This window comes from Aethalodelphis obliquidens, unplaced genomic scaffold, assembly GCF_003676395.1.
Source record: "Aethalodelphis obliquidens isolate GAN/ISIS:26980383/991018 unplaced genomic scaffold, ASM367639v1 scaffold82, whole genome shotgun sequence".
Taxonomy (NCBI): Eukaryota; Metazoa; Chordata; class Mammalia; order Artiodactyla; family Delphinidae; genus Aethalodelphis; species Aethalodelphis obliquidens.
In genome coordinates this window covers 6,300,492-6,322,893 of record NW_020838026.1, presented here as the reverse complement: position 1 = coordinate 6,322,893, position 22,402 = coordinate 6,300,492, and positions in this window count along the sequence as shown.

Below are 22,402 nucleotides of genomic sequence, written 5' to 3'. Positions count from 1 at the left end.
AGAAAGAAAGAAAGAAAGAAAGAAAGAAAGAAAGAAAGAAAGAAAGAGAGGGAGAAAGGAGGGGAAAGGAGGGAGGGAGGGAGGAAGGAAGGAAGAGAGAGAGAAAGAAATAGAGAGAGAAAGAAGGAGGGAAGGGAGGAAGGGAGGGGGGATGAAGGACTCTGAACAATTATACTGGAAGAAAAGATAAAGTGAGGGTTATTATATGAGTTTGTTCCCAGGGATGAACATGGGGAGGCAATAGTTTGAAGTCTGTCCCTGGGCATCATCTTCAAGTTACTATCATTAGCTGTTGATTCGTATTAAAGAGAGTGAGCCTTTATATACAGTGGCACTATATATAGTGCCACTCACTCTGATTCCCAAGCTCATAGCAGGGAAAGGGAGTGAGACTTGCATAAATCCTCCTTAATTCAGGACACTTAATAGGGTCCTTGCACAGTGCCTGCAGAGGTTTGCAAATGGAAGCAGGGAAAGGAGGTCACCAAGGATAGGTAGGAAGCAGGACGCCAAGCCCAGCTTAACGAAATTCGTGGTATTGATCCAAGTGGCAAATGCTTAACATAGTAACTGTATTGAAAGCTTCACTCGGGGAACTGGCTCGGGAAAGGCCACAGCTGCTTATCTTCAAAAATATCAGGGTCCCAAAAGCTACTGGGGGTCTTTGGAAGACAAATCACTAGTAGACCCTTTAATCACTGAGGTATACTTCCAAGCCTTCATGAGGTTTTTCTATCCAAAAAAAGTGGGCCTTGAGAACACACTCCTGTTAGTCATGTTGTTGTGTCACAAGTTTCCAGACAGGAATATCACTGTGTGCCTCACACACTGTGAATAATTGGTCAATTTGAGATGCTAATGGTGATGACAACAGTCATGAAAGTGCTTCAGTAACAGACCAGTTGTGCCCCTCTTGGGTCTGAAAGTCTGGGTCATTTTGGACAAGGCATTTCCTATGCTGGGCTGTGCACCTATAATTCCTGGCCACAGAGGCTCGATTCATGTTAATGCAGTGCTGCAGAATGTTCTAATACAGACACTGCCATGCAAATGATGGGAGCGTTGTTTCTACTGAGCCACTAGAGCTCAATATTTAAAGACACATTTGCAGATAATGATTCACAAAAGCACCTTTTCTATGCCGGCCCAATTCCTTCTAGACTCTAGCCCCTCAATGTCAATGGCACCAGTCCTAACAATCTCGATGCTTCCTTCATTCCTAAACCAGCAATTCTGGCGAGAGATCCCTAAGTTCGATACAGTCCTCATAGGGCTGAAGAGGCTTTCTTGCTCTCTTACTATGGATTTGTAACTGCCAGTCCTAACAGATATTCCTAAACAGAACAGTTAGTATGTAGGGTATGAAGAAATGAGTGACAGTGCTAACAACTCCCATGAACAAGGGGGTTTGAAAATAATGCTCATGGCCTCGGGGGCCGAGACCTGGTTGCAGAGGGTTTGGTTAAGTAACAAAGAGAATGGAAGGTGTAGCATCTGGCAATAAAATGCAAACTTCACAGATGCCCCTGAGGCTGGCAGTGAGGGATGCAAAATGGAAGTATCATGGCAAAAAGAAAAAAAATATTCAGAAAACACTGGCTGTCTGTAGGGATAGCAGGGGTAGTTAAACATGAAAAGAAGTCACACACACACCTGGTAATGCAAGAAACTGAGGATGGAAACCTCAGGGACATGAGAATGTATGAGTAAGAATAAAAGGAGAATGGAATAGAAAGATAACTTTGTTGGACAATATTACAAATTGCCCAGCCAGACAGGAGTGGTGGATGACACATTTCTTATCTGGTAACTTAAAACTATCACAGGAACACTGTTTACCGGTAATAAGAAACTACAAACATGTGGACATTTCTAGGACATCTCACTAGGTAAAGTCAAAGGATATAACCAAAAACCACTTATGTTTCTGATAATTTTCTGTAGAATACAGGAACCAGCAAATGGTATGGATACTAGATAGTACAAATCAACAAGAATTTGCCAGTGACATGGAACTGATGGAAATTTGGGAGAAGGTGACTATGCCATCTTGGTGTTCCTAATGTCCAGAGAACAAAGCAGTGGGCTGAGTCAGAAGAGTATTCCATTTTTAAAAATAAACTTATTTTTGGCTGCATTGAGTCTTCGTTTCTGTGCGCAGGCTTTCTCTAGTTTCGGCGAGTGGCTGCTACTCTTTGTTGTGGTGTGTGGGCTTCCCACTGCAGTGACTTCTCTTGTTCTGGAACACGGGTTCTAGAGTGCAGGCTCTGTAGTTGTGGTGCACAGGCTTTGTTGCTCCGCGGAATGTGGGATTTTCTGGGATCAGGGCTCGAACCTGTGTCATCTGCATTGGCAGGCAGATTCTTAACCACTGTGCCACCAGGGAAGCCCCAGAGTATTCTAGTTTTTAAGAAAGAAGCTATCAAAACATTTAGATGAACCATAGACACAAGCCCGAGGTGCAAGATGAAATTACAAGCAATTCTGTTAAAGTGAAAAAAAGAGGCACCTGCTGCTTTCAGTGCTGCTGCACAGGGAGGGAGTTGTCTGAACAAATGATGGAAATAAAATACTAATGATAGAAAGAGTCGGCATACCTCAGCTCTCAACTGGCTAAATTGCAAAATGAACCAGGGCTAATGGCATCTTTTTGGAGATAAAAATATGGAAACAAGAGCAGGCCCACTGCTTGGACCTTAAATGCTGTTATGTCCGAGACAGACAGAACTTCACAGCTCTTTTAATGGTCAGATTATTTCTTCTCCATCCAAAAGATTGATCTCTGTGCTGAAAATGGTGGCCCTAATCATTTCAAGAGAGCTTGTGCTTACCTTATATCCTAAGCAAAGGAGTGATTTATGGAAAGGAGGTTCTGACTTCTGTAACCGTGATTGGAAATCATCAAGGGATCCTGGAGAATAGGAGGGATGCTGGAAAATAGGCGGTTAGCATATGTGTTTGCAATTTTCAAAAACAGGAAATTTTCTTTGGTGAATCTAGAAATGTCATAGACTGTGTATCTAGAATTTTGTATGCTCAGGCTGAACTCATACAGGAGGAAGGTTTTAGCAGAGTATTAAAGGGTCTTATCCTGTTAAATATTTTATCTTGGATAAACATTCAATCTGTAGATGCTTCACGTTGGAAAGTTAGGTGATGTGTTGAATGGATAAAACTGGAATACAAAGAGATTTAAATAGTGATACTGTGGTGTCAATTCTAAGAAGATAATGTTTAATAGATGGTGAGTTTAAGGTCATTAAATTCAGTACAAAAATCTAATCTCACTTACTCATGATGGATGAGATAAGGCTTAATAGGAACATGAGAAACAAATAAATAGCAATAAAAGGAAACTTAGAGATAACTGATATCCAAAGTGCAAAATGAATAAGAAGGCTGATGTGTCTGCCAAAAAATTCTAATGAAATCTTAGGAAAAGGGAGATGACAGCTCTGTTCCATGTCTGAAATGTCATGTGGGAGCTCCTCTTTAAATATTTGTAAAGCTAATATGAGAAATATTCTTTTTTAAAATTTTTTATTTTGTGTGGTCTCAAGAGGAAAGACTCAGACTGTTATGAACAAGTTATAAGGAAATAAATCTGGGGAAACGATTTATTAATAGTCAGACATCTCCAAGAATAGAAGTTCTTTCAAGTGTTGCAATTCCCTGCCTCATTGGAAGTGTTCACAGATTCTTTGCTGTCTGGTGTGGTGTTGTGGAACCATTGAAAGACCAGATGGATACTGATACGTATTAGTGCTGTTTTCCCAGTTCACGGTCTGAGAACTTCCTAGTCAAATTGTATCCCCTGCCAACTTTCTTTCTCCCTAATTTCACTCCTCAGTACAAACAGGGGAAGTTCATTTCTTTCTTTCCATTCTTCTCAGCATCATATATTCAAGATTTCCAGTAGGGAATTTAGATATTTTCTGACTGCATAGTACAGTGGTTCTCAAACTTTTTGATCTTAGAATCCCTTTACATTCAGAAAAAATATTCAGGTATTGAAGAGATTTTGTTTATGTGGTTAATCTATATCTATGTTCACAGTAATATTTAAAATCCTAATTTAAAAAGAGTATCTTTAATTTACTTAAAAATAATAATACTAAATGTAATACATATAAACATAAATATGAAAAACGATTTTATGTTTTCAGCACAAAAACAATAGGGAGAAGAGTGGGGTTTTATTATATATTTTCAAATCTCATTAATACTAGACTTAACAGAACACAACAGGATTTTCCTATTTGCTTTAACATTAAATCACAAGATATGTAGTTGGAAAAGGGAGGAATATTTTAATAGCTTTCTGTATAATTGTGGATATTTTTCTTTGATGTAACATCAAAATTCAATAAGTGTTACTTTCTTAAGAGTTAGTTGCAGTGTGGGATCTGAAACCATATCGATGAATATTTTATAATGCTACACTAAAATCCATGGGTCTGTCTTGCACTTTGAATACATTTTTTACCCATGCCTGATTTAATAACATCATGCACTGCTCATTGCTGACTAATATCGTTCTTAAAACATCAAAAAAGTTACATTCATTAGTATTGGGTATATGTCAAGCTCCTGGTGAAAGTTTTCCAAAGTTCTATTTTCTTTGGAATGCTTCGATTTTATCTTTGGCAACAAATACTGCCAGTTGTTCTCCTTGAAATGACAAGCTCACTTTATTAATTAAAAAAAAAAGTCTGCCAGAATACCCAAGTTTGAACAACTATAATTTGTCTGCCCATCATTCTTTCAAGAAAAAAATGGTATTTCACGAAAAAAACAGCTAGTTTGGCTCACAACACAAACAACACCACCACACTTCCTCAAGAAAACCATCTTTCTTTGGTTATGCAGCAGAAGTGCTTTGTGTGTACTTCCCCTTTGGTCAAATAAAACATTAAAAAGACTTGTAATGAAAGATCAAGATTTAATAAAATTAATAATTTTTACTACTTCTTTAAGATCATTCTTATGTGAAACTGGCTTTTTTTCTTTTTTTACTTACTGAATGTGTATGTATGATAGGGAAGAATACAATGACTACTGATACAGTTTAATGCCAGCATTGCTTTTGGCCTATTGGTGCAAATGTCAACGGAGTGAATAAGGCAAATATTGTCTTCAGACTTTTACAAAAACAGTTTTGATCTCCTGATCTACTGAGAAGGTCTCAAGTACCCCCAGGGGTCTACAGACCACACTTTGTGAATCGTTGCTATGACAAAATATGGCTTGGAAATCTTGTGTCAGATCTTTTTAAAAAGAGTTTCCAGCCTTGTTATTCTGTTTCTGGAGCTGTGTCCCCTTAACCTTTTCATATACCCTTTACACTGGTCATGTGATTTACATCTTTAATTTTGGAACACAATTTTCCAATTGCCAATTCTGCCTATGTCCTGAGAAGTGTAACTTGTCTGCTACTTTGGTTCTGGGAGGAAGGAAGAGAAGGATTGGAAGAAAGGATAAGAAACAGAAGGCTTAGGTGAGTTTGCATCTGCTCAGATGTGGACACACAGCAATGAGCACAGATACAGTAGGTGAGCAGAGCAAGCCCTGCTGTCTGCTCCAGGGCCTTGGGGAACAAGGCTCTTTCCCTAGAGCAACATGGAGCATCATTATTCTGTAAGGAGTAAGGAGGGCTGTGCATCTGGAGCTCCAAGAGACTTTTTATAAAATGAGTGTTCCTGGGCCATACACTTGGAGTTTCTGAGTTAGTGTGGCTTTGTGGGTGCGGGGCAGGGGCTTAGGAATAATTGCTACTTTCCTTTCATCAGTGTAACTTGCAGTCACTCGAGTAAGAACACTTGGAGTGGAAAATCTATTAATACTGAGGCTTGGGACTGGCTGGAAACGCAAGCTGTGCAGAGTATTGTATTATAACTCCCTGTTTTCTATATTGTAACTCTTAATCTGCTAAAGACATTGAAAATAAATAAGAAAAGCTTTTCGTGTGATTTTTACAAGTGACACCAAATACCCTGTTCCTGACAGATACGTGGGCCTAGTTTATTTTGGAAAGACCGAGGATGATGGGCTTTGGTGGGCATAGCCTGATCTATCTGAACCCAGAAGAGCCAGGCCAATAGCAATATTAGATAAGCTCAATTCCTTACCAACCACTTCAGATTGTTAAAAGAGGCCCAGAAAATGATGCATCTAGTTTTTCTCTTTCTTATAGAATTATGCAGTTTGGACAATGACCAATAGGATTCATATAGATGTGTCACCCCATGTTTGTTTTTTGTAGTTTGAACCGAAAAGGAGATGATGCCTCTTCTAGAAAGCTGCAATTTAGTCATGTTGCCACCAGGGAGCTATAGCGTGCAACTTCAATGTGGCCCAAACTCTACAAGGCATATTTCTCATGAAATATAAGATGGCTGCTCTAGTCCAACACATTTATGTTAAAATATCCATTTCTCCAAATTGTTTAAATATTTTGTTAAAAGTGAAACTAAAACAAATGTCAAGAGAGACAATACTTTGTGACTAACGTGCCCTAAACTCTGAGCTAATGATAACTAACGTGGTATTTGCCTGGCATCTGTCAAAGCACTTTCCAAATGGTTGCTCATTCAAAGATCTCGATAACCCTGTGAAGTAGGCACCATTAATATTATGATATTTGGATAAAGAAACCAAGGCACAAATACATGAAATACTATGAATAAGTTGCAAAGCTAGTAAGTGATAGAATTATGTTTCTCTCAGGCGTACTGGCTATACAGCTGCAAATATTGATGAGGTTACCCCACCTCTATTTGACTTTTATTACTCAGATGGCTATTATTACTAATAACACTAATGTTTGTCTTATATGGTAACTGTAAAATTTTCATTCAGGTTCATTTACCCCCTGATCCCCCCATGATAATAAGTTTATGGGATATTACAAGTAACATGTTATCCTTAACAAGGATCCTTGGAACATTTGAAATGCGAGAAAAGTACTTCGCATAGAAAGTTGTACTAAGAAACTTGAGAGAAAATACTATATAATATAGGTGTTAAATATTATATTGGTATCCCATTACATTGGCTCTCTATCAATAAAAGAACTTGCTGGTGGCCTTGGTCATGTCACACAGACGCTGAGACACTACCTCTTTTTCATAGTGGGCATGTGAAACTGATGATGCATATACTTTTGGCTTCAAGTTCCCAACTTTTATGGGTCTCCATGACATATTGATATATTAAGTCTTACAAGGGACAAGTATCTCTCTCTTTACTCTTTTCAACAGAGCCACTACCTCCCTGCTAGTTTTGGCCTCCCCATTCTGACTTCTTAAGCTGTAATCCTCTTGCTTTCTGTTTTGCGGGAAGCTGCTGGCTGACCACTAGCTTTTGTCTGCTTTAAAGCCCTTTCTCTATCAAAGGCACAAATCACCAAAACATTCTTGGAAGTCTCTAGAAAGGAAAAAATAATAATGCAAAACTTGTTAGTCTTTTGCTGGTTGTTCCCATTTTTTTTTTCTTTCTATGTGTAATCTCTTTGCTTACTTAGCCTGGTCATTTTGAGTGCCCTAGGGACTTTCCAACCTCGCAATCCTTTAGCTCCCTGAAACTACACCCCTATATTCTAGAATTGATACAGAATGTAATCTTTGTATCTTATTCTGAATCTTATCCTGACTCCCAAATACCCCAGACTGAACTAGCCTGGCAGCAAACTCTCATATAGCAGTGTGTTCTTGAGCCTGGGTGTAGGGATGGCAGGCTAGGGAAATTTTACTGTGAACGTTTTTGGTTTTAAAATAATTGTGACATAATGTGACCACGATGACCCTTGCGTCCTGGGATCTATGCCCTTGGGTATCCCCCTCCCACACTGAATGGGGCTAGTCTTTTCAATCGAGAGTATAGCGTGGAGGTGATGCTGTGGGACTTCCAAGGTAAGTCAGACAAGCTATCCTGGCTTCTGCATTGCTCTCTCTGGATTACACTCTGGACTAATGGGGACAGTGGTGCAGCCCTCTGGAAAGATCCACACGGCAAAGAGCGAGGCTTCCTATTCCTGGTGACCCTGCCCCAGTCGTGTGAATGAGCCACCTTGCAAATAAACCCTGCAGCCCCATCAAGCATACGGGTGACTGCAACCTCATGAAAGAGCCAGAACTGCCCTTCAAAGCTGCTCCCAAATTTCTGATGCTCAGAGATGGTGATGCAAAAATATTAAGGTAATTGTTCATGCGGCAATAGATGAGTGATACGCATAGCGTCCTCCATCATTGACTAGTCTTTTTTTCTGCTAAAAGCTACTTGGTAACACCTATGATTAGTTTGCTGTAATCACAGAAGAATTTTCTCTGACTTTTCCCTCCGGGAAAAGTCTTGAATAGTCTTTTTCGCAGCCACCAAATCCACCTCTTGGGTTTGCAGCCACTGGACTGATTTGCCTAGCGTACTGAGATTACCCATCTAACAAGATTTATTCAGTTGCCCCTAGCAACAATTTTAGACGCTGGCTTAATTTAAACAGTTGACAGGTAGGTAAGAGTATCTGCTACATAGTGGAAAGAACTTTCACAGGTTTGGAGTCAGGCATATCTGGTTTTGAATGCAGGACTGGCCGCTTTATGACACTAAATATTAAACAAGGGGTTTAAGGACTCAAACGCCTCAAACAAATTACATGTCTCTGAGCTTTAGTTCCTCATCTGCACAATGGGGAGACTATTCATCTTACAGGGCTGTGTGCAGATGAAATGATATACCTTTAAAAATAAATTTTAAAAAATAGTGTCATACAGATAATAGGCATTTAATAAATGATAGCCACCATTAATATTAAAAGAAGACCTTGAACAACAGATAAAAGTTGGAAAACTAACTTGTTTGAGGTCAAAGATCAAAAAATGTTTCAGTATCTTTGATGCTGAGGCAGGGTGAGCCTGATTCACACTTGGGAGAGGAAGGAGAACTCCCTTTCCTCTGAGAAAGGGCTTGATGGATGCCAGTACTGCAACAGCAGGGATGAGGACAAATGGCATTTTAGGTTTAGGGAACAGCATGAGCAAAGTTGGAGAGATGGGAAAAGATCACATGTCTTGGGATGAAATAGGGGCAGATGTAATTCGGATGGGCAAGACCATGGGCAACATAGAGAAAGCAGTAGGTGATACAGGTCGGAGAGGACTGGAAAAGCCCTTTGTGATGACTCTGGCTTAGGTTTCTCAACCTCGGCACTACTGACATTCTGGGCTGGAAAAGTCATGGTTGTGGGGGGCACTGTCTTGTTCATTGTAAGACGTTTCACAGCACCCCTGGTCTCTGCCCACTAGGCACCACTAGCACCCACTCCTCGCCAGTCCTGACACTTAAAAAAAACTCCAGGTGTGCTCCTGGTGGAGAATCACTGCCTTAGTCTAACATCCTCACCTTTGCTGAGACTGTCACTGGAGCTCAGAGAGGGTGTGTGCCTGGGCCTAGGACACAGACCCTGAGGCTGCAGAGCCCAATCTGGACCCTTCTAGCACTTTATCCTTATCCAGACACTTGGAAAGCAGCCAGATGGTCTTCGCCACATTAAGTGGAAGAAATAAAAAAAATATCATTAAAGAGACTTAGGTGTCAAGCAGCAAAATGTATCATTAGGCTGGGTCTCTGATAGGAAGAGTCATGGCTGCCATCTTGCCTGGGAAGCTTTTATACAGGTATTAAACGTGTTAACAAGAGAAAGTGTCCAGCATATTGGGGGTGTGTGTGTCCAGAGAGTGACCAGAAATGATGAGTTTTCTTCCTTTTCTGATACTAGTCTGGGTTCAATTCAGTGGGCCATGGGGGAACTATATGGTCCTTTTCATAAGTCAGTGACATTATCATAGTGGAAAAGTGACAAGCTACCTGAAGCTCATGTCTCTTGCTTTATCCTGAGAAGGTGCCCTGTCTCTGGGGGACATATGCCCCAGGGACTGGCATGATGCCTGCTCCCTAAGTGTCCTCAATTACCATTTCCACCCACCAAGGAGGCTACTCTCTCTAGAGAAGATAAGGACATAATGAGGCCAATGCCAGGACTGATTAAAACAAATGACACTGCAGTCTTGCAAGGTGGCAGGACAGGGGGAGAAGTGGCCGAAGTGACTGGCTCCTCTTAAATGCAGCCCAATTTTGAATAATACAGCTGCTTCCCCAATAGCTGCCTGAACGCAAACCTTTGGCAGCTGGTCACCCTCCAGTGCCTCTGGGATGGGGTCACCAAGAGCTGGAACACACTTTCTGAATTGAAGCAGCAGACTGTGAAATAGGAATTACTGACAGCTCTTAAGTATATCAAGAGAACAGCCCTATTCCTTAATACAGAGCCACTAATAGACATCTAGAAACCTATAAAACAGACAATTCCTCTATATCATCCTAGTTAAATCAATGTAGTTATATTACCCTCATCATTTTCCCTTTAACGTTTATTACATTTTGCCACAGTAATTTATTTTTTCATATCCATCAGCCGATTAAAGACTTTATCCTGAAGATACATCCCCGTGACCTAGTTGAAACTGACCTAAACTGTTAAGTAAAGCAATTTGCTGGGGGAAGTTATTCTCTCTCTCTCTCTTTCTTTCTCTCTACTTGTCTCGGTTTCTCTAACACTTCTCTTGTTCTGGGGTGGGGTGGGGATTAGTGTTCTAGCGTTGACAAACAATAGTGTAAGCTTACATTTTCTGTTCCGTTCCTTTCTAGGTATTGTGACAAGTTCTGAAACCTCCTGAAAGACGCTTCGCCAGCATCTCTCTTGGCCTGCCCTGTTCTTGCTTTCTCTCTTCCTTCTTCCCCCACCCTAATACTTCCTCTTGCTGAACAGCATGTGACCTCCTGATCAGACAGATGTTCAAGACTTCCGGGACCCACCAGCAGCTGCAGGAACCAGAGGCTCCTCACCTTGAGTCCTTCCTACACCTGCTGCATCAGATACCCTCAAAAGACCTCAGTGCACCTCTGCCCTTGGAACCACGGCTAGGGCCCACCTGTGTAGACAGAAGAGGTGGCTAAATGTGTCATTTAGAACACCTTCCCCACAAAACCTCAAAGCGCTTCTAATGCTGTGTTTTTACTTCTTTGAGGTGAAACTTTGACTATCAGCTAAACAGGACACACGTGCTCCGCTGGAAGGGTTAAACCATGAATTTCTTGTCATTCATAACACCATAGTGTATCGCTAAGTTGGACGGTCATAGAGCTGCTTTCTGATGGAGTGAGGCTGTGACATACATCTGTGAAGTTAGTTGAAGTAGCGGGGGTCAGAGACCTAGGATGTGAAGGAGAATCCTGAGAGCTCTGACCTGGACAGAAACTGAGAAAAGGAAAACTTATATTCAAACAGATGGCTGATTTCTCTATTAAGGCAGGGTTTCCCTGAATACTATGCTATGATTCTCAGACTCCTTTTGGCCACAGAGTTCATTTTGAATTGGACTCTCACAGGCATGACCAGCATGCAAAAGAGAAAAAACTGGAGTTTCTCTGATCAGAGAAGAAGAGGCAGACACAGGAACCCAAAGGGCCTTTGCAAAACTCCTAAGCTAAAAACCTCTAAAACCTTCTGAAGCCCTGGTTACTTTCCTCCATGCTTCATATGGAAAGGTTTCTGTTAAAATCTTAAACTCCTTTACCAGAGAGAGCACTCACATAAACATATTAGCACGGGGAGGTGTAACCCCAGTTACTGAGTTGGCTGGCTGAATGTTTTTTCATACCCTGAACTAACTCAATGAGGCAAACTCTGATTTATCCTTCCAATTCAATGCAGCCGTCACTTCCAGAAATCGTGCTCCCAACCTGGAGTGTGATTTAAACAGATGCATTTCTTCTTTGCTCTTACAGCACCTTTGTGTAAATGATTTCACCATAGCACCTGTGACACCCAACTGTAATCATTCTTTTACATGTCTGTCTCCACCCTGGACTGTGGGCTTTTGACAATGAAGGGCAATAAATATCTCGTTTGATCCGGTGTTTCTGGAACGTAGTGCACTGCTTGGCTCATGGCTGCTTCTCAATGAAGTTTCCCTGAGAAAACAAACAAATGAACAAATGTTGGGCAACTGCATTTCATTCTACCATTTTGGATTGATAGACCCTATTAGCGCCCCTCCTCCATCTCTTGGACTCTATGCACAATTTCTTTCTTTCTTTCTTTCTTTTTAACATCTTTATTGGAGTATAATTGCTTTACAATGTTGTGTTAGTTTCTGCTGTATAACAAAGTGAATCAGCTATATGTATACAGATATCCTAATATCCCCTCTCTCTTGCGTCTCCCTCGCACCCTCCCTATCCCATCCCTCTAGGTGGTCACAAAGCACCGAGCTGTTCTCCCCGTGAGATGCAGCTGCTTCCCACTAGCTATCTATTTTACATTTGGTAGTGTATATATGTCAGTGCTACTCTCTCACTTCGTCCCAGCTTACCCTTCCCCCTCCCCGTGTCCTCAAGTCCATTCTCTACGTCTGCATCTTTAATCCTATCCTGCCCCTATGTTTATCAGAACCATTTTTTTTAGATGCCATATATATGTGTTAGCATATGGTATTTTTCTCTTTCTGACTTATTTCACTCTGTATGACAGACTCTAGGTCCATCCACCTCACTACAAATAACTCAATTTCATTTCTTTTTATGGCTGAGTACTATTCCATTGTATATATGTGCCATATCTTCTTTATCCATTCATCTGTTGATGGACACTTAGGTTGATTCCATGTCTTGGCTATTGTAAATAGTGCTGCAATGAACATTGTGGTACATGTGTCTTTTTTGAATTATGGTTTTCTCAGGATATATGTCCAGTAGTGGGATTGCTGTGGCATATGGTAGTTCTATTTTTAGTTATTTAAGGAACCTCCATACTGTTCTCCATAGTATCAATTTACATTCCCACCAACAGTGCAAGTGGGTTCCCTTTTCTCCACAACATCTTATTACATTTACAAAGGCTTGATTTGTGACCCAAGATATTATCTATCCTGGAGAATGTTACATGAGCACTTGAGAAGAAAGTGTATTCTGTTGCTTTTGGATGGAATGTCCTACAAATATCAATTACACCCATCTTGTTTAATGTCTCATTTAAAGCTTGTGTTTCCTTATTTATTTTCATTTTGGTTGATCTGTCCATTGGTGAAAGTGGGGTGTTAAAATACCCTACTATTATTGTGTTACTGTAGATTTCCCCTTTTATGGCTGTTAGCAGTTACCTTATGTATTGAAGTGCTTCTATGTTAGGTGCATAAATATTTACAATTTTTATACCTTCTTCTTGGATTGATCCCTTGATCATTATGTAGTGTCCTTCTTTGTCTCTTGTAATAGTCTTTATTTTAAAGTCTATTTTGTCTGATATGAGAATTGCTACTGCAGCTTTCTTTTGATTTCCATTTGCATAGAATATCTTTTCCCATCCCCTCACTTTTAATCTGTATGTGTCCCTAGGTCTGAAATGGGTCTCTTGTAGACAGCATATATAAGTGTCTTGTTTCTGCATCCATTAGCCAGTCTATGTCTTTTGGTTGGAGCATTTAATCCATTTACATTTAAGGGAATTATCTATATGTATGTTCCTATTACTATTTCCTTAATTGCTCTGGGTTTGTTTTTGTACGTCTTTTCCTTCTCTTGTTTTTCCTGCCTAGAGAAGTTCCTTTACATTTGTTGTAAACCTGGTTTGATGGTGCTGAATTCTCTTAACTTTTGCTTCTCTGTAAATGTTTTAATTTCTCCTTCGAATCTGAATGAGACCTTTGCTGGGTAGAGTAATCTTGATTGTAGGTTTTTCCCTTTCATCACTTTAAATATGTCCTGCCACTCCCTTCTGGCTTGCAGAGTTTCTGTTGAAAGGTCAGCTGTTAATCTTACGGGAATTCCCTTTTATGTTATTTGTTGCTTTTCCCTTGCTGCTTTTAGTATTTTTTCTTTGTATTTAATTTTTGATAGTTTGATTCATATGTGTCTTCCATGTTTCTCCTTGGATGTATCCTGTGTGGGACTCTCTGGGTTTCCTGGATTTGATTGACTATTTCCTTTCTCATATAAGGAAGTTTTCAGCTATAATCTCTTCAAATATTTTCTCAGTCCCTTTCTTTTTCTCTTCTTCTTCTGGGATCCCTATTATTCAATTGTTGGTGTGTTTAATGTTGTCCCAGAGGTCTCTGAGACTGTCCTCAATTCTTTTCATTCTTTTTTCATTATTCTGCTCTGCAGTAGTTATTTCCACTATTTTATCTTCAGGTCACTTATCTGTTCTTCTGCCTCAGTTATTCTGCTCTTGATTCCTTCTAGAGAATTTTAAATTTTATTTATTGTGTTGTTCATCATTGTTTGTTTGCTCTTTAGTTCTTCTAGGTCCTTGTTAAACATTTCTTGTTTTTTCTCCATTCTATTTCCAGGATTTTGGATCATCTTTACTCTCATTACTCTGAATCCTTTTTCAGGTAGGCTGCCTATTTCCTCTTCATTTGTTTGGTCTGGTGGTTTTTTACCTTGCTCCTTCATCCGCTGCATATTTCTCTGTTTTCTTATTTTGTTTAACTTACTGTGTTTGGGGTCTCCTTTTCCCAGGCTACAGGTTTGTAGTTACCGTTGTTTTTGGTGTCTGCCCCCAGTGGCTAAGGTTGGTTCAGTGGGTTATGTACGCTTCCTGGTCGAGGGGACTGGTGCCTGTGTTTTGGTGGGTGGGGCTGGACCTTGTCTTTCTGGTGGGCAGGACCTTGTTCAGTGGTGTGTTTTGGGGTGTCTGTGAACTTATTATGATTTTAGGCAGCCTCTCTGCTAATGAGTGGGGTTGTGTTCCTGTCTTACTAGTTGTTTGGCATGGGGTGTCCAGCACTGGAGCTTTCTGGTCATTGAGTGGAGCTGGGTCTTAGCATTGATATGGAGAACTCTGGGAGAGCTCTCCCCAATTGATATTAAGTGGGGCTGGGAGGTCTCTGTTGGTCCAATGTCCTGAACTTGGCTCTTCCACCTCAGAGGCTCAGGTCTGACACCAGGCTGGAGCACCAAGACCCTGACAGCCACAAGGCTCAGAAGAAAAAGGAGAAGAAAAGAAAGAAAATAAATAAATAAATAATTAAAATAAAAATATTTTTAAAATTATTAACATAAAAAGTAATTAAAAAAAAGAAGAGAGCAACCAAACCAATAAACAAATCCACCAATGAAAACAAGTGCTAACAACTATATTAAGATAAACATAAAAATCAGAAACAAGTCAGTGGCAGATAGCAAACCCAAGTCTACAGTTGCTCCCAAAGTCCACCTCAATTTTGGGTTGATTCGTTTTCTATTCAGGTATTCCACAGATGCAGGGTACCTCAAGTTGATTGTGGGTATTTAATCCGTTGCTCCTGAGGCTGCTGGGAGAGATTTCCCTTTCTCTTCTTTGTTCACACAGCTCCCAGGGTTCAGCTTTGGATTTGGCCCTGCCTCTGCATGTAGGTTAACCTCAGGCTTCTTTTCCTGCCCACATAGGATGGGATTAAAGTAGTGGTTGATTAGGGGGCTCTGGCTCACTCATGCTGTGGGGAGGGAGGGGTACGGTAGTTATAATTGGAATGCGGGGCAAGCCTGCAGTGGCAGAGGCCGGCATGATATTGCAACAGCCTGAGGTGCACTGTGTGTTCTCCCGGGGAAGTTGTCCCTGGATCACGGGACCCTAGCAGTGGTGGGCTGCACAGGGTCCTGGGGGGTGTGGAGAGTGACCTGTTCTTACACACAGGATTCTTGGGGGCTGCAGCAGCAGCTTTAGAGTTTTATGTCCGTCTCTGGTGTCTGAGCTGATAGCCACAGCTCATGCCCGTCTCTGGAGCTCTGCCTTCTGAGGAGACACAGGAAAGGAATTCCCTCTCCTCGCGCACCCTGAAACAGTGGTCCCATGCCTCCTAGGCAGGTCCAGACTTTTTCCCGGACTCCCTCCTGGTCAGCCGTGGTGCACTAACCCCCTGCAGGCTGTATTCATGCCGCCAACCCCAGTCCTCTCCCTGGGATCTGACCTCCGAAGCCCAAGCTGCAGCTCCCAGCCCCACCCACCCCGGCGGGTGAGCAGACACACCTCTCGGGCTGGGAGTGCTGGTCGGCACCAATCCTCTGTGCGGAAATCTCTCTGCTTTGCCCTCTGCACCCCTGTTGCTGTGCTGTCCTCTGCAGCTCCAAAGCTTTCCGCCTCCACCACCCGCAGTCTCCACCCGTGAAGGGGCTTCCTAGTGTGTGGAAACCTTTCCTCTTTCACGGCTCCCTCCCACTGGTGCAGGTCCCGTCCCTATTCTTTTGTCTCTGTTTATTCTTTTTTCCTTTGCCCTACCCAGGTATGCGGGGACTTTCTTGCCTTTTGGGAAGTCTGAGGTCTCTGCCAGTATTCGGTAGGTGTTCTATAGGAGCAGTTCCACGTGTAGATGTATTTCTGATGTATTTGTGGGGAGGAAGGTGATTTCCATGTCTTACTCCTCCATCTTGAAGGTCCCCCACCATTTCATTTTGACTCACAGATTCCAACTGCCTGTCTGCTAAACTATTTCTCATCTTCCTGCAGGATACCACCTCTTCCTCACTCCTAGAGTAAACACTTTGCCTCGTGATACTTGTCATCAATTTTCTCTGGCATTTACCTATGTTCCAACTGGGGCATTGGTGTGTGTAAACATCCCCTTGTCATATACACTTCTTGGTGATAGTCCTTTGCAACCGTTTATAAACCATAATTAGTTTGTGCCAGAGCTTTGCTGAGGTGAGATTGATATCTTTAATCCTTCCTGTGCACATGGGGAACAGGAGAGATGAAATGATTTCAAAGTAACCATGTCTTAGATCAGTCATGAGGATTGGTAAAGGGATTTAGTGTTTTCTAGAAGTATGCTTTAGCCTTCAGGTCCTGCTGCCTAAGATAACTTACATATTTGTTCAGGGAAACCACATTCATAATATTTTGCTTACACAGAAATCCCATCCATAGTCAAAACTTCTCTTAGTCAACCTAGGTTCTGCCACCCAAATCCTCACTTCCTCAGATGTAATGTTTTCCAGAGTCCTTTGGCTCCTTTCATCCAGGATTTTACCCCAGAGGTAATCATACTTAATATATAACTGGACATAACATTCCTCATATGATTTTTTAAAGTTTTTTTGGATGTGGACCATTTTTAAAGTCTTTATTATTTGTTACAATATTGCTTCTGTTTTATGTTTTGGTTTTTTGGCCACAAGGCATGTGGGATCTTAGTTCCCCAACTAGGGATCGAATCTCACCCCCTGCATTGGAAGGCAAAGTCTTAACCACTGGACCACCAGGGAAGTCCCAGTCAAATGATCTCAGTAGTAAGAAAATTAAGTGACTGTAACAGAAAACACACACGCACATACCCACATAGTCTGTTTCTCAGTTTTTACTGAAACCAAGCTCAATCTCAAACCCTAACCCTAACTGAAATCCAAAGAATGCAAAATTTCAGAAAATCAGCTAAATACAGTAAATTTGTACTTCAATCCATACCATCAATTAAATGGCTTTAATATTAGCCAGTTAACAATACTAAATGTTGATGCTTTACCTGAGGTGTATCCATCTTTTGAGATACACATATGCCTAGTTATTTTCAAGTCTATATTTATATATTAGTATTCATGTCAGCTGTTATAGATATGGATACTTGAGGAAAGCAATTAACACCCAGCTGTCTTAAATCATTTCCTGAATAAAGAAGCATCAATAAATATGTATTCTTCAACCCTGGCTTCCTGACTCCTCATAATTCTCCCAGTATTTCAGTGGAGGTTTAAAAAGTCTACCCTTGGGGCTTCCCTGGTGGCACAGTGGTTGAGAGTCCGCCTGCCGAGGCAGGGGACATGGGTTCGTGCCCCGGTCTGGGAAGATCCCACATGCCGCAGAGCGGCTGGGCCCATGAGCCATGGCTGCTGAGCTGTGCATCCGGAGCGAGAGGCCCACGTACTGGAAAACAAAACAAAACAAAACAAAAAGTCTACCCTTGGAGTAATAACAACTAGTAATGTCTGAGCGTGTCCCTGTGTGTCAGGCAGTGCTCTGTGCATCATAGTACACACATAAACTTTGTGTTATTTATGACAACATGAGGAAACTAAGAGGCAGAGAGGTGGAGAGTTTGCCCAAGTCAATTGATGGTAAGAGAAAGATCTTGGACTTGAAACCAGACAGTCTAGCTATAGAGTCCGCATGTCGAAATAATTTATAATAATGGTAGTTAGTTGTATCTCCTCTGACACATAGAATTGGCAAACTCTTGGGACCTTGCTCCTCAAAGTTTTGTTTATAGAGCAACCACATCAGGATCACCCGAGAGCTTGTTAGAAATGCAGCATCTTGGTCCATCCCCAGACCTACCAAGTCCAACTCTGTTTTATCAAGGTTCCCCAAGTGATCCAGAAACACATTAGTGTTTGAGAAACTGTTTTAGGTCTCCTCTAACTGTGCAACCTCATAGACACACTAAGAAGTCGCAGAGGTCCACGGGTATTTGGAGGGACCTTTTTAAAATCACCACCCATTTATGAGCCCTGTGTGTTCCATGTATAAACTTTCACACGTAAGCACAAGGAATTTTATGAATGATCCTAAAGCACATCATGTTAGCAGATGGCCTTGAGGGAAAATATCTTTCAGTCACACATTCAGTTTCTGAATTTCTACACTTGTTTTTTTGACTCTGCCATTCATTAGCAAGAACAAGAATTGCCTGAGGATTGGGTTTGTTGATAACACCAGTGTCTATTATTTAATAATATTTGGCAAAATGTTTCCACTTGATAAAATCGAAGAGAATGGGAATTGAGATAAGGCAATCCAGGGCTACCGTCCTTGTGTGAATTCTGTCTAGGTCTTGGATGCACTGGATTGTCCAGTGTCAGCTGTCATGGACTATAGCAAGTGACAGTTAAAGCTGGAATATCTAAGGTTTTCCCACTAATGTGTGAATAAGGGAATGCTCCTGAATCTGTTTTGAAGATTGCCCTTCAATTACTAAATTATCTTTCTCTTTAGATGTGAACACTTTAATTGGGGAGAATCCTTAGAGATCATTGACACTCTTCCAAGGTTCTCTCAGTGGCAGGTGGATATGGGAGGCCAAGTTTATCTGACTCCAAGCCCTGTGCTCTTTTCTCTTTGCCTTCTACCATGTATGAGATAATTACCATTTTTTCCCAGTGAAATTGCTGTTTATATCTCTTGAACCTCAGGCAAGGGCAACCAGAATGTACAACATAACAGAACAGAGCTGAGAGTTGGATTGGGGTGAAAATGAGAAAAAAGAATTATACATACTGTTATTTCTCCCTCCTTAGATTAAGAAATGGGGTTGAATTCCTAACACATTTTTTTTTTTTTTACTTCTCTTAGTGCAATCATTGAATTTGTTAGGTGGAAGAGATCTTTCTGATCACATACTACAAATGAACAGTTCTATAGTTTTAGAAATTGGACCTCCAAGAAGATCAGATGACTTGCCAAACCAGTTTGTGGCAGAACCAAGACCAGAACTCAAATCTTTTCATGCCCAAACAAACAACTTTCCATTAATCTGCACCAAGATATCCATTTCACTCCAAGAAAATCACAAGTCATTTCTCTAGTGACCCAACACACTGGACAACAGACCAGTGACACTTAGTTAAAACTGTGATCATCTGTAAGTTGCACAAGAGCCCCTCTGAGGAGCTGTGCTTACTCACCTCCGTATCTCTGTCCAGCTTTTCTCCTACCTGACCACCCACCACCTTTGAGCTCAGTATACTTTCCAGGGTTCTGCTGCCTTCATTAGAGTTGGAAGGGGATTTAGAGATCATCAGTCCAAGGATTTTCAAACTGCATGTTTCAGAGGCAGAGGTTTCAAAGGAAATGCATTAGAGGGCACTTCTCAGGTATGCATCTGGGTGAGTCACCAACTTCAACTACATCATCTCCATTTTCATCCATATCACATATTGTGGTTCCATATAAGATAATGTTTAAAACCTGTTCTAGTGCTTTTAAAAAAATTGGATATAACAGGCTCTAGACAGCCCCTTCACTTTCCCAACAGTTTTCAGGTAAGAAATTTTGAGGCCCAGCTAGGTTTAAAAAACTCATGCAAGTTTCCACAGCCCAATTCCACTACAGATATGATGAGAAGCAATCACAGAGAACATATTTTCTCCACCAAAAAATCAGGTCACAGGGTCTGACAAGTCCAAATACACTTATGGGGACAACAGGACAGAATACTTGAAATTGAGACTGTCCCAGAAAACCCATAATATATGGTCACTCCAGGAACAAGGCAAGAACATTTCCCGACCCACAGACTAGCTTGAGTGACAGGTGAATGAAATGTGGTGTAAAGTCACAGAGGGTGATGACTACTTCTTTCCTGTTTTCTGCATTCTTTGATATATGATAGCACCTGCCAAATCCTATTGATTTTAGTAATGCTTTCTGTATTGATTTATGCCCTAATGGCTCGTTTGGGCTTCTTGGGCTGGCTGGACTCTCAACCTCTGGGATGCTTTGGGAACTGGAGGCCAGAAAGATATGATTTGATAACTAACCTGACTTCTGATAAATCTAGTAAAAGAAAGTCCTGTGGTGTGGCAGTAACTAGAGTTTTAGTGCCAATAGTTGTGAGCAGCTATAGATAACATATGTGTCCCTTAAATTTTGTAAGAGTTTCTAGCTGTCACAGCACAAGGAACCCAAGGAATATATTCTATAAAATAAATGAATAAATACAATACAGAGAACATGTGGTATTGGTACCATATTCTATCAACCTGGATGGCTCCACTCAAAATACAGCACTACTGTGCATTAAAGATAATACTCATGTAATAATACACAGGATCCTTAAAGCCCAAATCTCAGTAAATGTGATGGCTGTCAAAAGGCAGTGGGTTTGTATTATAAAATCTTCTTGTGAGTCTGGGGCTCAGGCCAGCTTAGGCAGTCATGAGCATCACTTTTATTCTGCAGAGTCCAGAGTGGTGGATCTTTCTTGCCAGAAAGGAGCTGTATTTTTCCTTTCTCTGAGCCATTTTTCTTTTGTTTTGTTCTTTTAGTTTGTTCGTTTTTTTTTTCCCTCAGAAGAAAAAACATGTTTAATGGACTCTTACCTTGAAGCTTGAGTAAATGTCATTACTTCAGAAGCCTGGCTTTTTCTGGCTAGTAGGAGCCAGTCCAATTCTTCTCAGCCTACCATTTGGCCAAGCCCTGCTTCTTCCAACTTAAGGATGCAGATGGAATCACTAACAAAATTAAGGAGATTGAATTTAAAAAATCCCAAATTCTTCACAATTAAAAATCTTTGTCCTTGGGGAAGTTAAGCCTGTAAAGTTTGTATGATGAATCAGAAAACCAGAGCCGGCCTCGTGGGTCTGGAACCGTGTTTGGTTTAATGCTCTGTTATTGCCATCTTGATATTATAATTTATGAACAAGGGACCTTGCATTTTTATTTATAATGGGCCCTGCAAATTAAGTATCCAGCCTTGTAGGGAATGTCATGGAATTCTTCGGGACATCTCTGGTTATCCTATTACATTGAAACACTGGAATCAGACACTCACTTATTAGTTGTTCAAGTTAAGGAGAGTTTACTACTTCTTTTGAAGCTTCAGTTTCTTAATCTTTATAATGGGCATAGTAATACAATCTATCATATCACTTTGGAGGATTAAATGTAATATGGTGACTGAAGCATGCACCTAGAGCCCTTGCTCCACAATGAGAGAGGCCACCACAGTGAGAGGTCCGCACACCACAACAAAGGGTAGCCCCCACTAGCCACAACTAGAGAAAGCTCACGTGCAGCAACAAACACCCAACACAATCAAAAAAATTAAAATAACAATAAATAACCACAATGGAGATTGATTCAAGATGGCAGAGTAGAAAGATGTGCGCTCACTCTTTTTTGTGAGAGCACTGGAATCACAACAAACTGCTGAACAATCACTGACAGGAAGACACTGGAGCTCACACAAAAAGATACCCCACATCCAAAGACAAAGGAGTAGCCACAATAAGATGGTAGGAGGGGCACAATCACAGTAAAATCAAATCCCATAACTGCTGGGTGGGTGACTCACAAACTGGAGAACACTTATACGACAGAAGTCCACTCACTGGAGTGAAGGTTCTGAGCCCCACATCAGGCTTCCCAACCTGGGGGTCCGGCAACGGGAGGAGGAATTCCTAGAGAATCAGACCTTGAAGGCTAGTGGGATTTGATTGCAGGACTCCAACAGGACTGTGGGAAATAGAGACTCCACTCTTGGAGGGCACACACAAAGTAGTGTGCACATTGGGACCCAGGGGAAGGAGCAGTGACCCCATAGGAGACTGAACCAGACCTACCTGCTAATGTTGGAGGCTCTCCTGAAGAGGCAAG